Raw genomic sequence first — 25582 nt, forward strand, 5'->3', positions numbered from 1 at the left:
AACACCCGGCGAACTCGCTTCGGGCGCAGCTCTTCTGCAGGTCTACCCCCCGGGGCTTGTCCTGGCATCGCGAGCGCTCGCCGACGAACCTCGCCAGGAAGCCCTCCGGGAGGCAGGCTGAGGCGAGGCCAACGCCTCCTGCTCCTCGGCGCTGGTGTCCCCTAATTAGCGCCGTCCCATGGTGCCAGGACTGCCCCGAGCCTCGGGCTTGATATTTCACCTGCGTCCCAGCCTTCGGCTTCCGGGGTCGGGTCCCTCTGTGCCTCCATCTGGGGAATCCTGAGTCCATCAGCCACGCCTCACCCTCCCATCCCGGCCCCAATGGTGCATATCGGAACTTTGGTCAAGCCTTGGAGAGAGAGAATCCTCAATGAACAAAATGCGGACAGCCCCATCCTTGGGTGACCCATCAGCCCGAAAAGACGGAGGCGCATGCCCTGCCGCCACTCGTAAGTCAACTCTGCTCTGGGATCATTCCCCTGCGCCGGCGCCCCCTGGTGGGCCTCGGCGATTCCGGCATTTTCCGGTGGCCGCAGCATGCCTTGGGAGAGAAGGGGCCCTGGGCCACGGAGAGCAGGGAGGTCCGCAGGAGTGCCCTACGCCGGCCCATTCTCACGAGCTTTCTGCACAAACCGAATCTGTTTTTGCAGAACGCTCGTGAGAATTGTCATGAAAACGCCCAGCGAACTGGCTTTGGGCGCCGCACTTCAGTACGGCCGCCCCCCTGGGCCTGATGTGTTATTGCGAGCCATCACGCTGCAACCCCGCCAGGAAGCCCTCCGCGAGGCAGGCTTTGGCGAGGCTGATGCCTCCTGCTAATCCTCCTGCGGGGGTCTTCTCTCTGGCTCTGTTCCATGAGGCCTGGCCCGCCACGATGCCTGGAATCGCAGTCTGCCTGCTACCCGGCCGTCTGCTTCTGGGTTCCTATTCCTCGGTGCCTCCATCTGGGGAACCCTGAGTCCCGGGGCCACTACTCCCCCTCCAACACCGGCGACAACGGTGCCTTTCAGCACTTTGGACAACCTCAGAGCGAGAGAAACCTGCGTGCCCCCACTGAGGTCAGCCCCATCCTCGGGCACACGAACCTCCCTCAAGTCAGAAGCGTAGGCCCGGCCGCCACCTGTCCTTCAACTCTGCTCCAGGAATGCTCCCCAGTGCCGGGGCCTCCTGGTGGGCCTCGACGTTTTCGCGCATTCCGGGCGGCCGCCCCATGCTCCGGGCGAGAACCGACCCTGGGCCATGGAGAGCAGGGCAGTCCGCAGGGCTGTGAAACGCCGGCCAATTCTCACGAGCGCTCTGCCCTAACCGATACCGGTTTATGCAGAACGCTCGTGAGAATTGGCCAGAAAACGCCTTGCGAACTTGCTTCGGGCGTCACACGTCTACAGGGCCGCCCCCCAGGGCCTGGCCAGGCATCGCGAGAGCTCTCTCACGAACCCCGCAAGGAGCCCTCCGCGCGGCCGACTTCGGCGAGGCCGATGCCTACTGCTTCTCGGCCGGGGGGCGTCCCGTACGTGGTACAGTCTCATGGGGCTAGGGCTGCCCCGAGACTTGGGGCTGAAATTTCGCCAGCTTCCCAGCCTTCCGCTTCTGGGTTCCTGTCCCTCTGTGCCTCCCTCTTGGGAAATCTGAGTTCCGTGGCAACTCCTCCGCCTCATGACCCGGCGCACACGGTGCATTTCGGCGCTTGGACAAGCCTCGAATCGAGAGAAACCTGCATGACCCAAAAAGGCTGGGCTTTTTGCTCTGGCATTCAGGCTGACTTGGGAATAGGCCAGTGCCTTCCCCATAGGAAAGGAGAGGCGACAGGATCCCTGCACAGCGCCCGTGCACTGGGTTGGGGAGCTGTGGGGACTTTCCCCACTTCTTCCCCGACAACCCCCAACACTGCCACATCTTGGAGGAAGATGGCATCTGACTGCCCTTTCTTCCAGGGAGTTGTATCTGCGAGTTCCGGTTATGCGCCTGGTGGCAAGCCCACGTCTGCCCTAGGGACAGGTGGCCTTGGAGATGCTGTTCCCTTGGGACAAGTGGCACAGAACAGGCCTTCCTTCTTCCCAGACTCCTTCCTCAGAGTGGAGTTTGCGCGCCTGCCCTAGCCGTCCCTCGTGTCTTCTTAAGGCCAGGCTTCCGTCTCTACGCACAGGGAGCGGGTGACGCTTGTCTTGCCACCATCACGCTGTTCTTCCAGGGTAGGCTCTCCGGCTTTACGACTGTTTCCCGACAACAAGGCCAACGGCTCCTTCTCTTCTCCCGGGGAGGCGTTCTGCTCCTTCCCCAGACTTGCTGCTGGGGAGTACGGTGACAGCCGTGTCCCTATCCTTAGGCCTTTCCATATGTGCATCCATGCTTCTCTCGCAGGCAGTTGGGATGCTAGGGCCAAGAGAATTTCTCTCCATGCGGGTTTCTTTCTCCGTGCTGCAGAGATAGCTCAGGCAAGCAGCAGCAGCATCCCACAAAGCGACTCAGATTTCCCAACGTATGCTGTGCTTTCCCAGAGGAGGAGCCTAGGCAAAGAGGCTTTCAGTGTAGGGTGGTTTTTCCCACCTTGAAAGTTGGCTTAGGCAAGCAGGAACAGAGCCCGCAGAACCGAATCTGATTTCTAAGCAAACGGAGAGGGTGACACTTGTCTTGCCACCTGCCCGCTATTCTTGCCAATGCAGGCTCTCCTGTTTCATGACCTTTCGTTAAGGCTGTTTCCACAGGCACAACCACGCTTCTCTCTTAGGTAGAGGGGATGCCCCGGCAAAGAGGATTTCACTCCATGCGGGTTTCTTCCACCGTGCTGTGGAGACTAGCTCAGGCAAGCAGCAGCAGCATCCCACAGAGCGCCTCAGATTTCCCAACGAATGGTGTGCTTCACCAGAGGAGGAGCCTGGGCAAAGAGGCTTTTGCTGTAGGGTGGCTTCTCCCACTATGAGACTTGGCTTAGGGAAGCAGGAGCATCAGCCCGCAGAAACGACTCTGATTTCTAAGTAAATGGAGAGGGTTACACTTGTCTTGCCACCTGCCCGCTATTCTTGCCAATGCAGGCTCTCCTGTTTCATGACCTTTTGTTGAGGCTCTTTCCACAGGCGCATCCACGCTTATTTCTCAGGTAGAGGGGATACCCGGGCAAAGAGCATTTCGTGTCATGCGGGTTAATTACACCTTGCTTCGGAGACTATGTTCAGGCGAGCGGCATCCGCATCGCACAGAACCGAATGGAATTTCCACAAGAATGCTGTGCTTTCCTAGAGGGGATGCCCCGGCAAAGAGGCTTTCACTCTATGCGGGATTCTCCCACCGTGCTGCCAGTACTAGGCTAAAGCAAGCAGCAACAGCAGCCCACAGAACCGACTCTTTTTTCCCAGCGATTGTTATGATTTCGCAGAGGTTTTCATGTTGGCCTGAACCGCACTTTGCTGCTGTTTCCTCAGCAAGCTTTGGGCCTTCGCTCTGTCGCATCAGGGAAGAAGATCTGCGGGAGAGCTGGTGCCTCTTGGGCCTTACTTTCCCGGGCTCCATGGTCGCACCCTGGGTTCACCCTGCTAGGCTGAACTACGTAGACACAGCCACAACCCTGCAGCAGCGTGCGTGGCCTAGGATGACACTCCATGCCAACTGGTATCTCCTGGCCTAGTAAGGCTTGGCTTTTAGCTCTGTTGGTTAGGCGGACTCATGGACTAGGCCAGTGTCTTCCCCATAGGAAAGGTGAGGCGACAGGATCCCTGCACAGCGCCCGTGCACTGGGATGGGGAGCTATAGGGGACTGTCCCCACGTCTTCCCCGACACACCCCCTGCCACCCCCAACGCTGCCACATCTTGGAGGAAGTTGGCACCGACTGCCCTTTCTCCAGGGAGCTGTATCTGGGAGTTGCGGGTATGGCGCCTGGTGGCAAGCCCACGTCTGCCTAGGGACAGGTGGCCTTGGAGATGCTGTCCCCTTGGGACAAAAGGCACAGAACAGGCCTGCCTTCTGCCCAGACTCCTTCCTCAAAGTGTAGTATGCGCCCCCGTCCTAGCCGACCCCTCGTGTCTTCCTAAAGCCAGGCTTCCGTCTCTATGCACAGGGAGCGGGTGACGCTTGTCTTGCTACCATCCTGCTGTTCTTCCCAGGGCAGGCTCTCCTGCTTTGCGACTGTGTCCCTACAACAAGGCCAACGGCTCCTACTCTTCTCCCTGGGAAGCGTTCTGCTCCTTCCCCAGACTTGCTCCTGGGGAGCACGGTGACAGCCGTGTTCCTATCCTTAAGGCCCTTTCCAGATGTGCATCCACGCTCCTCTCACAGGCTGTGGGATTGCTAGGGCCAAGAGAATTTCGCTCCATGCGGGTTTATTCCACCGGGCTGCAGATACGAACTCAGGCAAGCAGCAGCAGCATCCCAAAAAAGCGACTCAGATTTCCCAACGAATGCTGTGCTTCACCAGAGGAGGAGCCTGGGCAAAGAGGCTTTCACTGGAGGGTGGCTTCTCCCACCTTGAGACTTGGCTTAGGCAAGCAGAAGCAGCAGCCCCCAGTACCGACATTGATTTCTAAGTAAACGGAGAGGGTGACACTTGTCTTGCCACCTGCCCGCTATTCTTGCCAATGCAGGCTCTCCTGTTTCATAACCTTTCGTTAAGGCTGTTTCCACATGCGCAACCACGCTTCTCTCTCAGGTAGAGGGGATGCCCGGGCAAAGAGGATTTCGCTCCATGCGGGTTTCTTACACCGTGCTTCAGAGACTATGTTCAGGCGAGCGGCATCCGCATCGCACAGAACCGACACGAATTTCCCCAAGAATGCTGTGCTATCATACAGGGGAAGCCCCGGTAAAGCGGCTTTCGCTCTATGCGGGATTCTCCCACCGTGCTGTCAATACTAGGCTAAAGCAAGCAGCAACAACAGCCCACAGAACTGACTCCTTTTTCCCAGACACTGCAATGCTTTTGCAAAGGTTTTCAGCTTGGCCTGAACCGCACTTCGCTGCTGCTTCCTCAGCAAGTCTTTGGGCGTTCGCTCTGTCGCGTCAGGGAAGTAGATCTGCGGGAGAATTAGTGCCTCTCGGGCCTTGCTTTCCCGGGCTCCATGGTCGCTACCTGGTTTCACCCTGCCAGGCTGAACTACGCAGACACAGCCACATCCCTGCATCAGCGTCCGTGGCCTAGGATGACACTCCATGCCAACTACCATCCCCTGGCCTAGTAAGGCTTGCCTTTTTGCTCTGGAGTTCAGGCGGACTTTGGGACTATTTCAGTGTCTTCCACATAGGAAAGGAGAGGCGACAGGATCCCTGCACAGCGCCCGTGCACTGGGCTGGGGAGCTGTGGGGGACTGTCACCACTTCTACCCCGACACACCCCATGCCACCCACAACGCTGCCACATCTTGGAGGAAGATGGCAGCTGACTGCCCTTTCTTCCAGGGAGCTGTCTGCGAGTTCCAGGGATGGAGCCTGGTGGCAAGCCCACGTCTGCCCTTGCGACAGGTGGCCTTGGAGGTGCTGTCCCCTTGGGAGCAGAGGCACAGAACAGGCCTGCCTTCTGCCCAGACTCCTTCCTCAGAGTGGAGTATGCCTGCCTGTCCTTGCTGTCCCCTCGTGTCTTCCAAAAGCCAGGCTTCTATCTCTACGCACAGGGAGCGGGTGACGCTTGTCTTGCCACAGTCCCACTGTTCCTCCCAGGAAAGGCTCTCCTGCTTTGCGACTGTGTCCCGACAACAAGGCCAACGGCTCCTTCTCTTCTCCCAGGGAAGCGTTCTGCTCCTTCCCCAGACTTGCTCCTGGGGAGCACGGTGACAGCCGTGTCCCTATTCTTAAGGCCGTTTCCAGATGTGCATCCACGCTTCTCTAGCAGGCAGTGGGGATGCTAGGGCCAATGAGTTTCGCACCATGCGGGTTTCTTACACCATGCTGCGGAGACTAGCTCAGGAAAGCAGCAGCAGCATCCCACCAAGGGACCCAGATTTCCCTACGAATGCTGTGCTTCACCAGAGGAGGTGCCTGGGCAAAGAGGCATTCGCTGTGGGGTGGCTTCTCCCACCTTGAGACTTGGCCTAGGCAAGCCGGAGCAGCAGCCCCCAGAACCGACTCTGATTTCTAAGCAAACGGAGAGGGTGACACTTGTCTTGCCACCCGCCCGTTATTCTTGCCAATGCAGGCTCTCCTGTTTCATGACCTTTCGTTAAGGCTGTTTCCACAGGCGCAACCACGCTCTCTCTCAGGTTCAGGGGATGCCCGGGCAAAGAGGATTTCGCGCCATGCGGGTTTCTTACAGCATGCTTCGGAGACTGTGTTCAGTCGAGCGGCATCCGCATCGCACAGAACCGACTCGGATTTCCCCAAGAATGCTGTGCTTTCCTAGAGGGGATGCCCCGGTAAAGTGGCTTTCGCTCTATGCGGGATACTCCCACCATGCTGCCAATACTAAGCTAAAGCAAGCAGCAACAGCAGCCCACAGAACCGACTCTTTATTCCCAGCGACTGCTATGCTTTCGTAGAGGTTTTCAGCTTGGTCTGAACCACACTTCGCTGCTGCATCCTCAGCAAGGCTTTGGGCGTTCGCTCTGTCGCGTCAGGGAAGTAGATCTGCGGGAGAGCTGGTGCCTCTTGGGCCTTGCTTTCCCGGGCTCCATGATCGCACCCTGGGTTCACCCTGCCAGGCTGAACTATGCATACACAGCCACAACCCTGCAGCAGCGTGCGTGGCCTAGGATGACACTCCATGCCAACTGCCGTCTCCTAGCCTAGTAAGGCTTGGCTTTTTGCTTTGGCGTTCAGGCGGACTCGGGGACTAAGCCAGTGCCTTCCCCATAGGAAAGGTGAGGCGACAGGATCCTTGCACAGCGCCCGTGCACTGGGATGGGGAGCTGTGGGGGACTGTCTCCACTTCTTCCACGACACACCACCTGCCACCCACAACGCTGCCACATCTTGGAGGCAGATGTCATCTGACCTCCCTTTCTCCAGAGAGCTGTATCTGCGAGTTCAGGGTATGGAGCCTGGTGGCAAGCCCACGTCTGCCCTTACGACAGGTGGCCTTGGAGATGCTGTCCCCTTGGGACAAGAGGCACAGAATAGGCCTGCCTTCTGCCCAGACTCCTTCCTCAGAATGGAGTATGCGCGCCTGCCCTAGCCGCCCCTCGTGTCTTCCAAAAGCCAGGCTTCCGACTATACGCACAGGGAGCGGGTGACGCTTGTCTTGCCACCGTCCCGGTGTTCTTCACAGGGCAGGCCCTTCTGCTTTGTGACTGTGTCCTGACAACAAGGACAACGGCTCCTTCTCTTCTCCCAGGGAGGTGTTCTACTCCTTCCCAAGACTTGCTCCTGGGGAGCACCGTGACAGCCGTGTCCCTATCGTTAAGGCCCTTTCAAGATGTGCATCCATGCTTCTCTCGCAGGCAGTGGGGATGCTAGGGCCAAGAGAAATTCCCTCCATGCGGGTTTCTTCCACCGTGCTGCGGAGACTAGCTCAGGCAAGCAGCATCAGTATCCCACAAAGCGACTCAGATTTCCCAAGGAAGGCTGTGATTTCCCAGAGGAGGAGCCTGGGCAAAGAGTCTTTCGCTGTATGGTCGCTTCTCCCACCTTGAGACTTGGCCTAGGCAAGCCGGAGCAGCAGCCCGCAGAACCGACTCTGATTTCTAAGCAAACGGAGAGGGTGATTCTTGTCTTGCCACATGCCCGCTATTCTTGCCAATGCAGGCTCTCCTGTTTCATAACCTTTCGTTAAGGCTGTTTCCACAGGCGCAACCACGCTTCTCTCTCAGGTAGAGGGGATGCCCGGGCAAAGAGGATTTCGCTCCATGCGGGTTTCTTACACCTTGCTTCAGAGACTATGTTCAGGCGAGCGGCATCCGCATCGCACAGAACCGACACGGATTTCCCCAAGAATGCTGTGCTATCATACAGGGGATGCCCCGGTAAAGAGGCTTTCACTCTATGCGTGATTCTCCCACCGTGCTGTCAATACTAGGCTAAAGCAAGCAGCAACAACAGCCCACAGAACCGACTCCTTTTTCCCAGACACTGCAATGCTTTCGCAGAGGTTTTCAGCTTGGCCTGAACCGCACTTCGCTGCTGCTTCTTCAGCAAGGCTTTGGGCATTTGCTGTGTCGCGTCAGGGAAGTAGAATTGCGGGAGAGCTGGTGCCTCTTTGGCCTTGCTACCCGGGCTCCATGGTCGCACCCTGGGTTCACCCTGCCTTGCTGAACTATGCCGACACAGCCACAACCCTGCAGCATCGTGCGTGGCCTAGGATGACACTCCATGCCAACTGCCATATCCTGGCCTAGTAAGGCTTGGCTTTTTGCTCTGACGTTCAGGCGGATTCGGGGACTAGGCCAGTGTCTTCCACATAGGAAAGGAGAGGCGACAGGATCCCTGCACAGCGCCCGTGCACTGGTATGATTAGCTATGGGGGAATGTCGCCACTTCTTCCCCGACACACTCCCTGCCACCCCCAACAATTCCACATCTTGGAGGAAGATGGCACCTGACTGCCCTTTCTTCCAGGGAGCTGTATCTGCGAGTTCCGGATATGGCGCCTGGTGGCAAGCCCACGTCTGCCCTAGGGACAGGTTGCCTTGGAGATGGGACAGGATGCCCTTGGGACCAGAGGCTCAGAACAGGCCTGCCTTCTGCCCAGACTCATTCCTCAGAGTCGAGTATGCAAGCCTGCTCTAGCCGTCCCCTCGTGTCTTCCTAAAGCTAGGCTTCCGTCTCTATGCACAGGGAGCGGGTGACGCTTTTCTTGCCACCGTCCCGTTGTTCTTCCCAGGGCAGGCTCTCCTGATATGCAACTGTTTCCCGACAACAAGGCCAACGGCACCTACTCTTCTCCCGTGGAGGCGTTCTTCTCCTTCCCCAGATTGCTCCTGGGGAGCACGGTGATAGCCGTGTCCCTATTCTTATGGACTTTTCCAGATGTGCATCCACACTTCCCTCTCATGCAGTTGGGATGCTAGGGCCAAGAGAATTTCGCTCCATGCGTGTTTGTCAACCGTGCTATGGAGACTAGCTCAGGCATGTAACAGCCGCATCCCAAAAACCCGATGCAGATTTCCCAACGAATGTTGTGTTTCCCAGAGGAGAAGCCTGGGCAAAGAGGCTTTGGCTGTATGCTGGTTTCTCCCACCTTGAGACTTGACCTTGGCAAGCACGAGCAGCAGCCCGCAGATCCGACCCTGATTTCTCAGCAAACGGAGAGGGTGACACTTGTCTTCCCACCCACCCGCTATTCATGCCTATGCAGGTTCTCCTGTTTCATGACTTATCCTTAAGGCTGTTTCCACATCCTCAGCCACTATTCTCTCTCAGGTAGAGGGTATGCCCAGGCAAAGAGGATTTCGTTCCATGCAGGTTTATTACACCGAGCTTTGGAGACTATGTTCAGGCAAGGGGCATCCGCATCACACAGAACCGACTCTGATTTCCGAAAGAATGCGGTGCTTTCCTCAAGGGGATGCCCAGGCAAAGAGGCTTTCGCTCTATGCGGAATTCCACCACCGTGCTGCCAATACTAGGCTAAGCAGCAACAGCAGCCCACAGAACCGACTCTTTTGTGAGAAGTGACATTCCGCATGAAGGAGTTTCCCTTAAACAGAACTTCCTATCGTCTAACGGTTAGACGTCTGAGACTGGAAAGCAATGTGCGCTTAATGCGGTTACCACAGAGTCAGTCCCAAAGCTTCCTTATTTAACAGACGTAACACTGCACTGAATCCATCCTAAAGCACACATCCCTCTCAGTGTTGGAAGCATTTTCGACGCAGAAACTAAGTGCAGATCAAATCTGGTAGTAAACATCCAATATCTGTTTGGCAGGCTTAAGCGCCATAGCCTGCCCTTTACACACAGTACATAATGTGCCCATCGTCCTTCCCTGTTCTATATTCATCCTCAAAGGAGAAGCAATGTTATGAATGAGTACGCACCTGAAGTAGGTTCCCTGAGCAGATACCTTCCTACGCATCCCCTCTAAGGGGCCTGAATGAGACACTTCATGATTGCTACCCAGACACATCGTAGAGTTTTCAACTGAGCACAGATGCATCCATGTCGTGAGAACTTACTGTATCACAGTTCCCACATATATTGGAAGTGTTTTGAGGAGAGGTAGACACAGTGGAACACCCCCGGCGTTGTAATTCCAGTAAGCATCATAGAGGCCTAAGTGCCTTACCCTATACTTAACTCACTGGTTGCAAAATTCTCTCTGCTCCGTCCTTGTTCTATTTCTTTCCTCCACTGGAAAGACATTGTGAGAAGTGACATTCCGCATGAAGGAGTTTCCCTTAAAAAGAACTTGCTATAGTCCAGCGGATAGACGTCTAAGACTGGAAAGCGATGTGACCCAATTTCGGTTACCACAGAGATAGTCCCAAAAGCTTCCTTCTTTAACAAACGTAACAATGAAGTGAATCCCGATAAAAGCACACTTCCCTCTCAGTGTAGGAAGCTTTTTGAGCCAGAAACTAAGTGCGGTTCAACACTGGTGGTGAAGATCAAATATGTGTTTGGCAGGCTTAAGCGCCATAGCGTGCCCTTTACTCACAGTACATAATATGCCCGTAGTCCTTCCCTGTTCTATCTTCATCCTCAAAGAAGAAACACTGTTATGAATGAGTACGCACCTGAAGTAGGTTCCCTGACTAGATACCTTCCTCCGCATCCCCTCTAAGGGGCCTGTATCTGACACTTCATGATTGCTACCCAGACACATCCTACACATTCCAACTGAGCATAGATGCATCCCTGTTGTGAGAACTTACTGTAGCACAGTTCCCTCATATATTGGAAGTGTTTTGAGGAGTGGTAGACACTGTGGAACATCCCAGGTGTTGAATTTCCAGTATGCATCATAAGGCCTACGTGCCTTACCCTGTACTACACTCACGGGTTGCAACATTCTCTCTGTCCGTCCATGTTCTATCTTCTTTCCTCCACTGGAAAGACACTGTGAGAACTGATATTCCGCATGAAGGAGTTTCCCTAAAACAGAACTTGCTATAGTCCAACGGATAGACGTCTGAGACTGGAAAGCTTTGTGCGCCTATTGCGATTAACACAGAGTCAGTCCCAAAAGCTTCCTTCTTTAACAGACGTAACACTGCAGTGAATCCCTCATAAAGCACACTTCCCTCTCAGTTTAGGAAGCGTTTTCGACGCAGAAACTAAGTGCGGATCAACACTGGTGGTGAACATCCAATATGTGTTTGGCAGGCTTAAGCGCCATTGCGAGCCCTTTACTCACAGTACGTAATGTGCCCGTAGTCTTTCCCTGTTCTATTTCATCCTCAAAGGAGAAACACTGTTATGAATCAGTACGCACCTGAAGTAGGTTCCCTGAGTAGATACCTTCCTCCGCATCCTCTCTAAGGGGCCTTTATCAGACACTTCATGGTTGTATCCCAGACACGTCCTACACTGTCCAACTGAGCACAGACACATCTCTGTTGTGAGAACTTACTGTAGCACAGTTCCCTCATATACTGGAAGTGTTTTGAGAAGAGGTACACACTGTGGAACATCTCCGGTGTTGAACTTCCAGTATGAATCATAGAGGCCTAAGAGGCTTACCCTGTACTTCACTCACGGTTTGCATCGTTCTCTCTGTCCGTCCTTGTTCTATCTTCTTTCCTCCACTGGAAAGACACTGTGAGAAGTGACATTCCACATGAAGGAGTTTCCCTTAAACAGAACTTCCTGTAGTCTAACCGTTAGACGTCTGAGACTGGAAAGCTATGTGCGCCTAATGCGGTTACCACAGTCAGTCCCAAAAGCTTCCTTCTCTAATAGAAGTAACACTGCAGTGAATCCCTCCTAAAGCACACTACCCTCTCAGTGTTGGAGGCGTTTTAGGCGCAGAAACTAAGTGCGGATCACCACTGGTGGTGAACATCCAATATGAGTTTGGCAGGCTTAAGCGCCATAGCCTGGACCTTACTCACAGTACCTAATGTGCCCATAGTCCGTCCGTGTTTTACCTTCATTCCTCCAAGGAGAAGCACTGTTATGAATGAGTAAGCACCTGAAGTAGGTTCCCTGCGCAGATACCTTCCTACGCATCCTCTCTAAAGGTCCTGTATGAGACACTTCATGATTGCTACCCAGACACATCCTAGAGTTTCCAACTGAGCACAGACACATCTCTGTCCTGAGAACATACTGTAGCACAGTTCCTTCATATATTGGAAGTGTTTTGAGAAGAGGTAGACATTGTGGAACATCCCAGGTGTTGAATTTCCAGTATGCATCATAGAGGCCTAGGTGCCATACCCTGTACTTCACTCACGGGTTGCACGATCTCTCTGCGCCGTCTTTGTTCTTCCTTCCTCCACTGGAAAGACACTGTGAGATGTGACATTCCGCATGAAGGAGTTTCCCTTAAACAGAACTTGCTATAGTCCAACGGATAGACGTCTGAGCCTGGAAAGCTATGTGCGCCTATTGCGGTTACCACAGAGTCAATTCCAAAAGCTTCCTTCTTTAACAGACGTAACACCACAGTGAATCCCTCCTAAAGCACACTTCCCTCTCAGTGTAGGAAGAGTTTTAGATTCAGAAACTAAGTGCGGATCAAAACTGGTGGTGACCATCCTTCCTCCGCATCCCCTCTTAGGGGCATGTATCTGACACTTCATGGTTGCTACCCAGACACGTCCTACACTTTTCCAACTGAGCACAGACGCATCTCTGTAGTGAGAACTCTCTGTAGCACAGTTCCCTCATATACTGGAAGTGTTTTGAGAAGAGGTAGACACTGTGGAACATCTCCGGTGTTGAACTTCCAGTATGCATCATAGAGGCCTAAGTGGCTTACCCTGTACTTCACTCACGGTATGCAACGTTCTCTCTGTCCGTCCATGTTCTATCTTCTTTCCTCCACTGGAAAGATACTGTGAGACACTGTGAGAAGTGACATTCCGCATGAAGGAGTTTCCCTTAAACAGAACTTGCTATAGTCAAACGGATAGACGTCTGAGACTGGAAAGCTATTTGCCCCTATTGCGGTTACCACAGAGACAGTCCCAAAAGTTTCCTTCTTTAACAAACGTAACACTGTAGTGAATGATACTAAAGCACACTTCCATCTCAGTGTAGGAAGCGTTTTAGACCCAGAAACTAAGTGCGGATCACCACTGGTGGTGAACATCCATTATGTGTTTGGCAGGCTTAAGCGCCATAGCCTGCCCTTTACTCACAGTACCTAATGGGCCCGTAGCCCTTCCCTGTTCTATCTTCATCCTCAAAGGAGATACACTGTTATGAATGACTACGCACCTGAAGTAGGTTCCCTGAGCAGATACCTTCCTCCATATCCCCTCTAAGGGGCCTGTATCAGACACTACATGATTGCTACCCAGACATGTCCTACACTTTGCAACTTAGCATAGAGGCATTCCTGTCGTTAGAACTTACTGTAGCACAGTTCACTCATATATTGGAAATGTTTTGAGAAGTGGTAGACACTGTAGAATATCCCCGGTGTTGAATTTCCCGTATGCATCATAGAGGCCTAGGTGCCTTACCCTGTACTTCACTCACGGGTTGCAACGTTCTCTTTGTCCGTCCTTATTCTATCTTTTTTACTCCACTGGAAAGACACTGTGAGAAGTGAAATTCCGCATGAAGGAGTTTCACTTAAACAGAACTTGCTATAGTCCAACGGATAGACGTCTGAGACTGGAAAGCTATGTGCACCTATTGCGGTTACCACAGAGTCATTCCCAAAAGCTTACTTCTTTAACAGACGTGACACTGCAGTGAATCACTCCTAAAGCACACTTCCCTCTCAGTGTAGGAAGCATTTAGACCAGAAACTAACTGCGGATCACCACTGGTGGTGAACATCCAATATGTTTAGCAGGGTTAAGCACCATAGCGTGCCCTTTACACACAGTACCTAATGCGCCCGTAGTCCTTCCCTGCTCTATCTTCATCCCCAAAGGAGAAACACTGTTATGAATGAGTACGCACCTGAAGTAGGTTCCCTGACCAGATGCTTCCTCCGCATCCCCTCTTAGAGGACTGTATCAGACACTTCATGGTAGCTAACCAGACACGTCCTTCACTTTCCAACTGAGCACAGACGCATCTCTGTCGTGAGAACTTACTGTAGCACAGTTCCATCATATTTGGAAGTGTTTTGAGAAGAGGTAGACACTGTGGAACATCTCCGGTGTTGAACTTCCAGTATGCATCATAGAGGCCTAAGTGGCCTACCCTGTATGTCAATCACGGTTTGCAACGTTCTCTCTGTCTATCCTTGTTCTATCTTCTTTCCTCCACTGGAAAGACACTGTGAGAAGTGACATTCCGCATGAAGGAGTTTCCCGTAAACAGAACTTCCATAGTCTAACGGTTAGACGTCTGAGACTGGAAAGATATGTGCGCCTAATGCAGTTACCACAGAGTCAATCAAAAGCTTCCTTCTTTAACAGACGTAACACTGCAGTGAATCCCTCCTAAAGCACAGTTCCTTCTCAGTGTTGGAAGCATTTTCGACACAGAAACAAAGTGCGGATCAACACTGGTGGTGAACATCCAGTATGTGTTTGGCAGGATTAAGCGCCATAGCCAGCCCTTTACACACAGTACCTAATGGGCCCATAGCCCTTCTCTGTTTTATCTTCATCCTCAAAGGAGAAACACTGTTATGAATGACTACGCACCTGAAGTAGGTTCCCTGAGCAGATACCTTCCTCCGCATCCCCTCTAAGGGGCCTGTATCAGACCCTTCATGATTGCTACCCAGACACGTCCTACACTTTCAAACTGAGCATAGATGCATCCCTGTCATGAGAACTTACTGTAGCACAGTTCCCTCATATATTGGAAGTGTTTTGAGAAGTGGTAGACACTGTGGAACATCCCCGGTGTCGAATTTCCAGTATGCATCATAGAGGCCTATGTGCCTTACCCTGTACTTCACTCACGGGTTGCAACGTTCTCTCTGTCCGTCCTTATTCTATCTTCATTCCTCCACTGGAATGACACTGTGAGAAGTGACATTCCGCATGAAGGAGTTTCCCTTAAACAGAACTTGCTATAGTCCATCGGATAGACGTCTGAGACTGGAAAGCTTTGTGCGCCTATTGCGGTTACAACAGAGTCAGTCAGAAAAGCTTCCTTCTTTAACAGACGTAACACTGCAGTGAATCCCTCCCAAAGCACACTTCCCTATCAGTGTAGGTAGCGTTTTCATGCAGAAACTAAGTGCGGATCAACACTGGTGGTGAACATCCAATATGTGTTTGGCAGGTTTAAGCGCCATATCCTGCCCGTTACTCACAGTACCTAATGGGCCCCTCGTCCATCCGTGTTTTACCTTCATTTCTCCAAGGAGAAGCACTGTTATGAATGAGTACCACCTGAAGTAGCTTCCCTGAGCAGATACCTTTCTACGCATCCCCTCTAAGGAGCCTGAATGAGACACTTCATGATTGCAACCCAGACACATTCTAGAGTTTTCAACTGAACACAGATGCATCCCTGTCGTGAGAACTTACTGGAGCACAGTTCCCTCATATACTGGAAGTGTTTTGAGAAGAGGTAGACACTGTGGATCATCTCTGGTGTGGAACTTCCAGTATGCATCATAGAGGCCTAAGTGTCTTACCCTGTATTTCACTCATGGTTTGCAACGTTCTCTCTGTCCGTCCTTGTTCTATCTCCTTTCCTCCACTGGAAAGACACTGTGAGAAGTGAAATTCCGCATGAAGGAGTTTCCCTTAAACAGAACTTGCTATAGTCAAACGGATAGACGTCTGAGACTGGAAAGCTATTTGCCCCTATTGCGGTTACCACAGAGACAGTCCCAAAAGTTTCCTTCTTTAACAAACGTAACACTGAATTGAATGCTACTAAAGCACACTTCCATCTCAGTGTAGGAAGCGTTTTAGACCCAGAAACTAAGTGCGGATCACCACTGGTGGTGAACATCCAATATGTGTTTGGCAGGCTTAAGCACCATAGCCTGCCCTTTACTCACAGCTACTGGGCCCGTAGCCCTTCCCTGTTCTACCTTCATCCTCAAAGGAGAAACACTGTTATGAATGACTACGCACCTGAAGTAGGTTCCCTGAGAGGATACCTTCCTCCGCATCCCCTCTAATTGGCCTGTATCAGACACTACATGATTGCTACCCAGACACGTCCTACAATTTGCAACTGAGCATAGATGCATCCCTGTCGTGAGTACTTACTGTAGCAAGTTCTCTCATATATTGGAAGTGTTCTGAGAAGGGGTAGACACTGTGGAACAACCCGGTGTTGAATTTCCAGTATGCATCATAGAGACCTAGGTGCCTTACCCCGTACATCACTCACGGGTTGCAACGTTCTCTCTGTCCGTCCTTATTCTATCTCCTTTCCTCCACTGGAAAGACACTGTGAGAAGTGAAATTCTGCATGAAGGAGTTTCCCTTAAACAGAACTTGCTATAGTCAAACGGATAGACGTCTGAGACTGGAAAGCTATTTGCCCCTATTGCGGTTACCACAGAGACAGTCCCAAAAGTTTCCTTCTTTAACAAACGTAACACTGAATTGAATGCTACTAAAGCACACTTCCATCTCAGTGTAGGAAGCGTTTTAGACCCAGAAACTAAGTGCGGATCACCACTGGTGGTGAACATCCAATATGTGTTTGGCAGGCTTAAGCACCATAGCCTGCCCTTTACTCACAGCTAATGGGCCCGTAGCCCTTCCCTGTTCTACCTTCATCCTCAAAGGAGAAACACTGTTATGAATGACTACGCACCTGAAGTAGGTTCCCTGAGAGGATACCTTCCTCCGCATCCCCTCTAATTGGCCTGTATCAGACACTACATGATTGCTACCCAGACACGTCCTACAATTTGCAACTGAGCATAGATGCATCCCTGTCGTGAGTACTTACTGTAGCAAGTTCTCTCATATATTGGAAGTGTTCTGAGAAGGGGTAGACACTGTGGAACAACACGGTGTTGAATTTCCAGTATGCATCATAGAGACCTAGGTGCCTTACCCCGTACATCACTCACGGGTTGCAACGTTCTCTCTGTCTGTCCTTATTCTATCTCCTTTCCTCCACTGGAAAGACACTGTGAGAAGTGAAATTCTGCATGAAGGAGTTTCCCTTAAACAGAACTTGCTATAGTCCAACGGATAGCCATCTGAGACTGGAAAGCTATGTGCGCCTATTGCGGTTACCACAGAGTCAGTCCCAAAAGCTTCCTTCTTTAACAGACGTAACACTGCAGTGAATCACTCCTAAAGCACACTTCCCTCTCAGTGTAGGAAGTATTTAGACCCAGAAACTAAGTGCGGATCACCACTGATGGTGAACATCCAATATGTGTTTGGCAGGCTTAAGCGCCATAGCCTGCCCTTTACTCACAGTTCCTAATGTGCCCCTAGTCCGTGCCTGTTCTATCCTCATTACTCAAAGGAGAAATGCTGTTATAAATGAGTACGCAACTGAAGTAGGTTCCCTGAGCAGAACTTCCTCCACATCCCCTCTAAGGGGCCTGTATCTGACACTACATGATTGCTAGCCAGACACGTCTTACACTTTCCAACGGAGCATAAGTGCATCCCTGTCGTGAGAACTTACTGTAGCACTGTTACCTCATATATTGGAAGTGTTTTGTAACAGGTAGACACTGTGGAACATCCCCGGTATTTAAAATCCAGTATGCATCATAGAGGCCTAAGTGTCTTACCCTCTACTACACTCACGGTTTGCAACGTTCCCTCTGTCCGTCATTGTTCTATCTTCTTACTTCCAGTGGTAAGACACAGTGAGAAGTGACATTCCGCATGAAGGAGTTTCCCTTAAACAGAACTTGCTATAGTCCAACGGTTAGACGCTGTGAATGGAAAGCTATGGGCGCCTATTGCGGTTACCACAGAGTCTGTCCCAAAGCTTCCTTCTTTAATAGACGTAACACTGCAGTGAATCCCACCTAAAGCACCCTTCCCTCTCAGTGTAGGAAGCGTTTTAGATGCAGAAACAAAGTGCGGATCACCACTGGTGGTGAACATCCAATATGTGTTTGGCAGGATTAAGCGACATAGTTTGCCCTTTACTCACAGTACCCTAAGTGCCCCTAGTCAGTCCTTGTTCTATCTTCATTCCTCAAAGGAGAAAAGGTATTATGAATGAATACGCAACTGTAGTAGGTTCACTGAGCAGATACCTTCCTTCTCATCCCCTCTTAGCGGCCTGTATGAGACACTTCATGTTTGCTACCCAGACACATCCTACAGTTTCCAACTGAGCACAGACCCATCCCTGTTGTGAGAACTTACTGTAGCACAGTTCCCTCATATATTGGAAGTGTTTTGCAAGAGGTAGACACTGTGGAACATCCCCGGCGTTTAAAATCCAGTATGCATCATAGAGGCATATGTGCCTTACCCTGTAGTTCACTCATGGGTTGCATCGTTCTCTCTGCTCCGTCCTTGTTCTATCTTCTTTCATCCACTGGAAAGACACTGTGAGAAGTGACATTCCGCATGAAGGAGTTTCCCTTAAACTGAACTTGCTATAGTCCAACGGATAGACGTCTGAGACTGGAAAGCTATGTGCGCCTATTGCGGTTACCACAGAGTCAGTCCCAAAAGCTTCTTTCTTTAACAGACGTAACACTGCAGTGAATCCCTCCTTAAGCACACTTCCCGCTCAGTGTGGGAAGCATTTTCGACACAGAAACAAAGTGCGGATCAACACTAGTGGTGAACATCCAGTATGTGTTTGGCAGGCTTAAGCGCCATAGCCTGCACTTTACACACAGTACCCTAAGAGCCCATAGCCCTTCTCTGTTTTATCTTCATCCTCAAAGGAGAAACACTGTTATGAATGAGGACGCACCTGAAGTAGGTTCCCTGAGCAGATACCTTCCTCCGCATCCCCTCTAAGGGGCCTGTATCTGACACTTCATGATTGCTACCCAGACACGTCCTACACTTTCAAACTGAGCATAGATGCATCCCTGTCATGAGAACTTACTGTAGCACAGTTCCCTCATATATTGGAAGTGTTTTGAGAAGTGGTAGACACTGTGGAACATCCCCGGTGTCGAATTTCCAGTATGCATCATAGAGGCCTATGTGCCTTACCCTGTACTTCACTCACGGGTTGCAACGTTCTCTCTGTCCGTCCTTATTCTATCTTCATTCCTCCACTGGAAAGACACTGTGAGAAGTGACATTCCGCATGAAGGAGTTTCCCTTAAACAGAACTTGCTATAGTCCAACGGTTAGACGTCTGTGAATGGAAAGCTATGGGCGCCTATTGCGGTTACCACAGAGTCTGTCCCAAAGCTTCCTTCTTTAATAGACGTAACACTGCAGTGAATCCCACCTGAAGCACACTTCCCTCTCAGTGTAGGAAGCGTTTTAGATGCAGATACAAAGTGCGGATCACCACTGGTGGTGAACATCCAAAATGTGTTTGGCAGGATTAAGCGACATAGTTTGCCCTTTACTCACAGTACCCTATGTGCCCCTAGTCAGTCCTTGTTCTATCTTCATTCCTCAAAGGAGAAAATCTGTTATGAATGAATACGCAACTGTAGTAGGTTCCCTGAGCAGATACCTTCCTCCGCATCTCCTCTAAGGGGCCTGCATCAGACACTTCATGGTTGCTACCCTGGCAAGTACTATACTTTCCAACTGAGCTCAGAAGAATCTGTGTCGTGAGAACTTACTGTAGCACAGTTGCCTCATATACTGGTAGTGTTTTGAGAAGAGGTAGACACTGTGGAACATCTCCCGTGTTGAACTTGGAGTATGCATCATAGAGGCCTAATTGGCTTACCCTCTACTTCACTCACGGTTTGCAACGTTCTCTGTGCTCTGTCCTTGTTCTATCATCTTACCTACACTGGAAAGACACTGTGAGATGTGACATTCCGCATGAAGGAGGTTCCCTTAAACAGAACTTGCTATAGTCCAGAGGATAGACGTCGGAGATTGGAAAGCTATGTGCGCCTGATGCTGTAATCACAGAGTCAGTCCCAAAAGCTTCCTTCTTTAACAGACGTAACACTGCAGTGAATCGCTCCTAATGCACACTTCCCTCTCAGTTTTGGAAGCGTTTTAGATGCAGAAAGTAAGTGCGGGTCACCACTGTTGGTGAAAATACAATATGTGTTTGGCAGGCTTAAGCGCCATAGCCTGACCTTTACTCATAGTACCTTTTGTGACCCTAGTCCCTCCTTGTTCTACCTTTATTCTTCCAAGGAGAAACACTGTTATGAATGAATACGCACCTGAAGAAGGTTCCCTCAACAGATACCTTCCTATGCATCTCCTCTAAGGGGCCTGTATGAGACACTTCATGGTTGCTACCCAGACACGTCCTACAGTTTCCAATGAGCACAGACACATTCTGTCATGAGAACTTACTGTAGCACAGTTCCCTCATATATTGGAAGTGTTTTGAGAAGAGGTAGACACTGTTGAACTTCCCCGGTGTTGAAATTCCAGTATGTATCATAGTGAGCTAAGTGCCTTACCCTATACTTCACTCACGGTTTGCAACGTTCTTTCTGTCCGTCCTTGTCTATCTTCTTTCCTCCACTGGAAAGACACTGTGAGAAGTGACATTCCGCTGAAGGTGTTATCCTTAACCAGAAGTTGCTATAGTCCAATGGATAGACGTCTGAGACTGGAAAGCTAAGTGCGCCTATTGCGGTTACCAGAGTCAGTCCCCAAAGCTTCCTTCTTTAACAGATGTAAGACTGCAGTGAATCCCTCCTAAAGCACACTTCCCTCTCAGTGTTGGAAGCGTTTTAAACGCAGAATCTAAGTGCGGATCACCACTGGTGGTGAACATACAATGTGTGTTTAGCAGGCTTAAGCGCCATAGCCTGCCCTTTACTCACAGTACCTAATATGCCCCTATTTCGTCCGTGTTCTACCTTCTTTCTTCCAAGGAGAAACACTGTTATGAATGAATACACACCTGAAGTAGGTTCCCTGATCAGATACCTTCCTACGCATCTCCTCCTAGGGGCCTGTCTGAGACACTTCATGGTTGCTACCCACACGTCCTAGAGTTTCCAATTGAGCACAGACGTATCCCTGTCTTGAGACTTACTGTAGCACAGTTCCCTCATATATTGGAATTGTTTTGAGAAGAGTTAGACACTTTGGACTTCCCCGGTGTAGAACTTCCATAATGCATCATAGAGGCCTAATTGCCTTACCCTGTACTTCACCCACGGGTTGCAACGTTCTCTCTGTACGTCCTTGTATATCTTCTATCCTCCATTGGAAAGACACTGTGAGAAGAGACATTCCGCATGAAGGAGTTTCCCTTAAACAGAACTTGCTATAGTCCAACGGATAGACGTCGGAGACAGGAAAGCTATGTGCGCCTGATGTGGTAATCACAGAGTCAGTCCCAAAGGCTTCCTTCTTTAACAGACGTAACACTGCAGTGAATCCCTCCTAAAGCACACTTCCCTCTCAGTGTCGTAAGCCTTTTAGACGCAGAAACTAAGTGCGGATCACCACTGGTGTGAACATCAAATATGTGTTTGGCAGGCTTAAGAGCCATAGCCTACCCTTTACTCACAGTACCGAATGTGCCCTTGTCCGTCCCTTTCTATGTTCTTTCCTCAAAGGATAAACACTGTTATGAATGAGTACGCACCTGAATAGGTTCCCTGAGCAGAACCTTCCTACGCATCCCCTCTAAGGGGCCCATATGAGACACTTCATGATTGCTACTCAGACACGTCCTAAAGTTTCGAACTGAGCACAGACACATCCCTGATGTGAGAACTTACTGTAGCACAGTTCCCTCATTTATTGGAAGTGATTTGGAAGAGGTAGACAAGGTGGAACATCCTCGGTGTAGAACTTCCAGTATGCATCATAGAGGCCTAGGTGCCTTACCCTGTTTTTCACTCACGGGTTGCAACGTTCTCTCTGCTCCGTCCTTTTTCTATCTTCTTTCCTCCACTGGAAGACACAGTGAGAAGTGACATTCCGCATAAGGAGTATTCCTTAAACAGAACTTGCTACAGTCCAACGGATAGACGTCGGAGACTGGAAAGCTATGTGCGCCTATTGCGGTTACCACAGAGTCTGTCCCAAAAGCTTCCTTCTTTAACAGATGTAACACTGCAGTGAATCCCTCCTAAAGCACAATTCCCTCTCAGTGTTGGAAGCGTTTTAGATGCTGAAACAAGTGCGGATCACCACTGGTGGTGAACATCCAATATGTGTTTGGCAGGCTTAAGCGCCATAGCCTGCCCTTTAATCACAGTACCTAATGTGCCCCTTGTCCGTCCCTGTTTTATCTTCATTCCTCAAAGGAGAAACGCTGTTATGAATGAGTACGCAACTGAAGTAGGTTCCCTGTGCAGATACCTTCCTTCAATTCCCCTCTAAGGGGCCTGTATGAGACACTTCATGATTGATACTCAGACACGTCCTACAGTTTCCAACTGAGCACAGACGCATCCCTGTCGTGAGAACATACTGTAGCACAGTTCCCTCATATTTAGGAATGTTTTGGAAGAGGTCGTCACAGTAAAACATCCCAGGTGTTGAACTTCCAGTTTGCATCATCGAGGCCTAAGTGCCTTACTCTGTACTTCACTCACGGGTTTCAACATTCTCTCTGCCCCGTCCTTGTTCTATCTTCTTTCCTCCACTGGAAAGAAACTGTGAGAAATGACATTCCGCATGAAGGGGTTTTTCTTAAACAGAACTTGCCATAGTCCAACGGTAGACGTCGGAAACTGGAAAGCTATCTGCGCCTATTGCGGTTAGCATAGAGTCAGTCCCAAAAGCTTCCTTCTTTAACAGACTTAACACTGCAGTGAATCCCTTCTAAGCACACTTCCCTCTCAGTGTTGGAAGCATTTAAGACGAAGAAACTAAGTGGATCACCACTGGTGGTGAACATCCAATATGTGTTTGGCAGGATTAAGCGCCATAGCCGGCCCTTTACTCAAGTACATAATGTGCCCTAGTCCGTCCCTGTTCTATCTAAATTCCTCTAAGGAGAAACACTTTTATGAATAAGTACTCACCTTAAGTAGGTTCCCTGAGCAGATACCTTCTTATGCATCCCCTCTTAGGGGCCTGTATGAGACAATTCTGATTGCTATGCAGATACTTCCTAGATATTTGAACTGAGCACAGAAGCATCCCTGTCGTGAGAACGAACTGTAGCACAGTTGCCTCATATATTTGAAGTGTTTTGAGAAGAGGTAGACCCTGTGGAACATCTCCCGTGTTGTAATTCCAGTATGCATCATAGAGGCCTAAGTGACTTAACCTGTACTTCACTCACGGTTTGCAACTTTCTCTCTGTCCGTCCTTGTTCTATCTTCTTGCCTCCACTGGAAAGACACTGTGAGAAATGACATTCCGCTTGAAGGAGTTTCCCTTAAACTGAACTTGCTATAGTCCAACGGATAGACGTCGGAGACTGGAAAGCTATGTGCGCCTATAGCCGTTACCAAAGAGTCAGTCCCAAAAGCGTCCTTCTTTAACAGACATAACACTGCAGTGAATCCCTCCTAAAGCACACTTCCCTCTCAGTGTTGGAAACGTTTTAGATGCAGAAACTAAGTGCGGATCACCACTGGTGGTGAACATCCAATATGTGTTTGGCAGGCTTAAGCGCCATAGCCTGCCCTTTACTCAGAGTACCTAATGTGCCCGTAGTCCTTCCCTGTTCTATCTTCATTCCTCAAAGGAGAAACACTGTTATTAATGAGTACGTACCTGAAGTAGGTTCCCTGAGCAGATACCTTCCTCTGCATCCCCTCTAAGGGGCCTAATGAGACACTTCATGATTGCTACCCAGACACGTCCTACAGTTTCCAACTGAGCACATACGCATCCCTGTGGTGAGAACTTACTGTAGCACAGTTCCCTCATATAATAAAAGTGTTTTGAGAAGCGGTAGACACTGTGGAAGATCCCCGGCGTTGAATTTCCAGTATTCATCATAGAGGCCTAAGTGCCTTTCCCTGTACATCACTCATGCGTTGGAACGTTCTCTCTGATCCGTTCTTGTTCTATCTTCTTTACTCCAGTGGAAAGACACTGTGAGAAGTGACATTCCGTATGAAGGAGTTTCCCTTTAACAAAATTTGTGCTACCCTGACACATCCTAGAGATTTCAACTGAGCTCAGAAGCATCCCTGTCGTGAGAGCTTAGTGTAGCACAGTTGCCTCATATATTGGAAGTGTTTTGAAAAGAGTTAGACCCTGTGGAACATCTCCCGTGTTTTAATTCCAGTTGCATAAAAGAGGCCTAAGTGCCTTACCCTGTACATCACTCACGGGTTTCAACGTTCTCTCTGTCCGTCCTTGTTCTGTTTTCTATCCTCCACTGGAAAGACACTGTGAGAAGAGACATTCCGCTTGAAGGAGTTTCCCTTAAACTGAACTTGCTATATTCCAACGGATAGACGTCGGAGACTGGAAAGCTATATGCGCCTATTGCGGTTACCACACAGTCAGTCCCAAAAGCTTACTTCTTTAACAGACGTAACACTGCAGTGAATCCCTCCTAAAGCACACTTCGCTCTCAGTGTTGGAAGCGTTTTAGAAGAAGAAACTAAGTGCGGATCACAACTGGTGGTGAACATCCAATATGTGTTTGGGAGACTTAAGACCCATAGCCTACCCTTTACTCACAGTACCTAATGTGCCCCTAGTCCGTCCCTGTTCTATCTTCATTCCTCAAAGGAGATACACTGTTATGAAGGAGTACGCACCTGAAGTAGGCTGCCTGAGCAGAACCTTCCTACCCATCCCCACGAAGGGGCCTATATGAGACGCTTCATGATTGCTACCCAGACACGTCCTAAAGTTTCGAACTGAGCACAGACGCATCCCTGTCGTGAGAACTTACTGTAGCACAGTTCCCTCATTTATTGGAAGTGTATTGGAAGAGGTAGACACTATGGAACATCCTCGGTGTTGAACTTCCAGTATGCATCATAGAGGCCTAAATGCCTTACCCTGTATTCACTCACGGGTTGCAACGTTCTCTCTGCTCCGTCCTTTTTGTATCTTCTTTCCTCCACTGGAAAGACACTGTGAGAAGTGACATTCCGCATGAAGGAGTTTTCCTTAAACAGAACTTGCTATAGTCCAACGGATAGACATCGGAGACTGGAAAGCTATCTGCACCTATTGCGGTTTCCACAGAGTCAGTCGCAAACGCTTCCTTCTTTAACAGACGTAACACTGCAAAGAATCCCTCCTAAAGCACAATTCCCTCTCAGTTTTGGAAGCGTTTTAGATGCAGAAGCTAAGTGCAGATCACCACTGGTGGTTAACATCCAATATGTGTTTGGCAGGCTTAAGCGCCATAGCAGGCCTTTACTCACAGTACCTAATGTGCCCCTAGTCCGTCCGTGTTCTACCTTCATTCTTCCAAGGAGATACACTGTTATGAATGAATACGCACCTGAAGTAGGTTCCCTGATCAGATACCTTCCTACGGATCTCCTCTAAGGGGCCTATATGAGACACTTCATGGTTGCTACCCAGACATGTCCTACAGTTTCCAACTGAGCACAGAGGCATCCCTGTCGTGAGAACTTACTGTAGCACAGTTCCCTCATATATTGGAAGGGTTTTGAGAAGAGGTAG

This window comes from Neovison vison, chromosome 1 (genome assembly GCF_020171115.1).
Source record: "Neovison vison isolate M4711 chromosome 1, ASM_NN_V1, whole genome shotgun sequence".
Taxonomy (NCBI): domain Eukaryota; kingdom Metazoa; phylum Chordata; class Mammalia; order Carnivora; family Mustelidae; genus Neogale; species Neogale vison.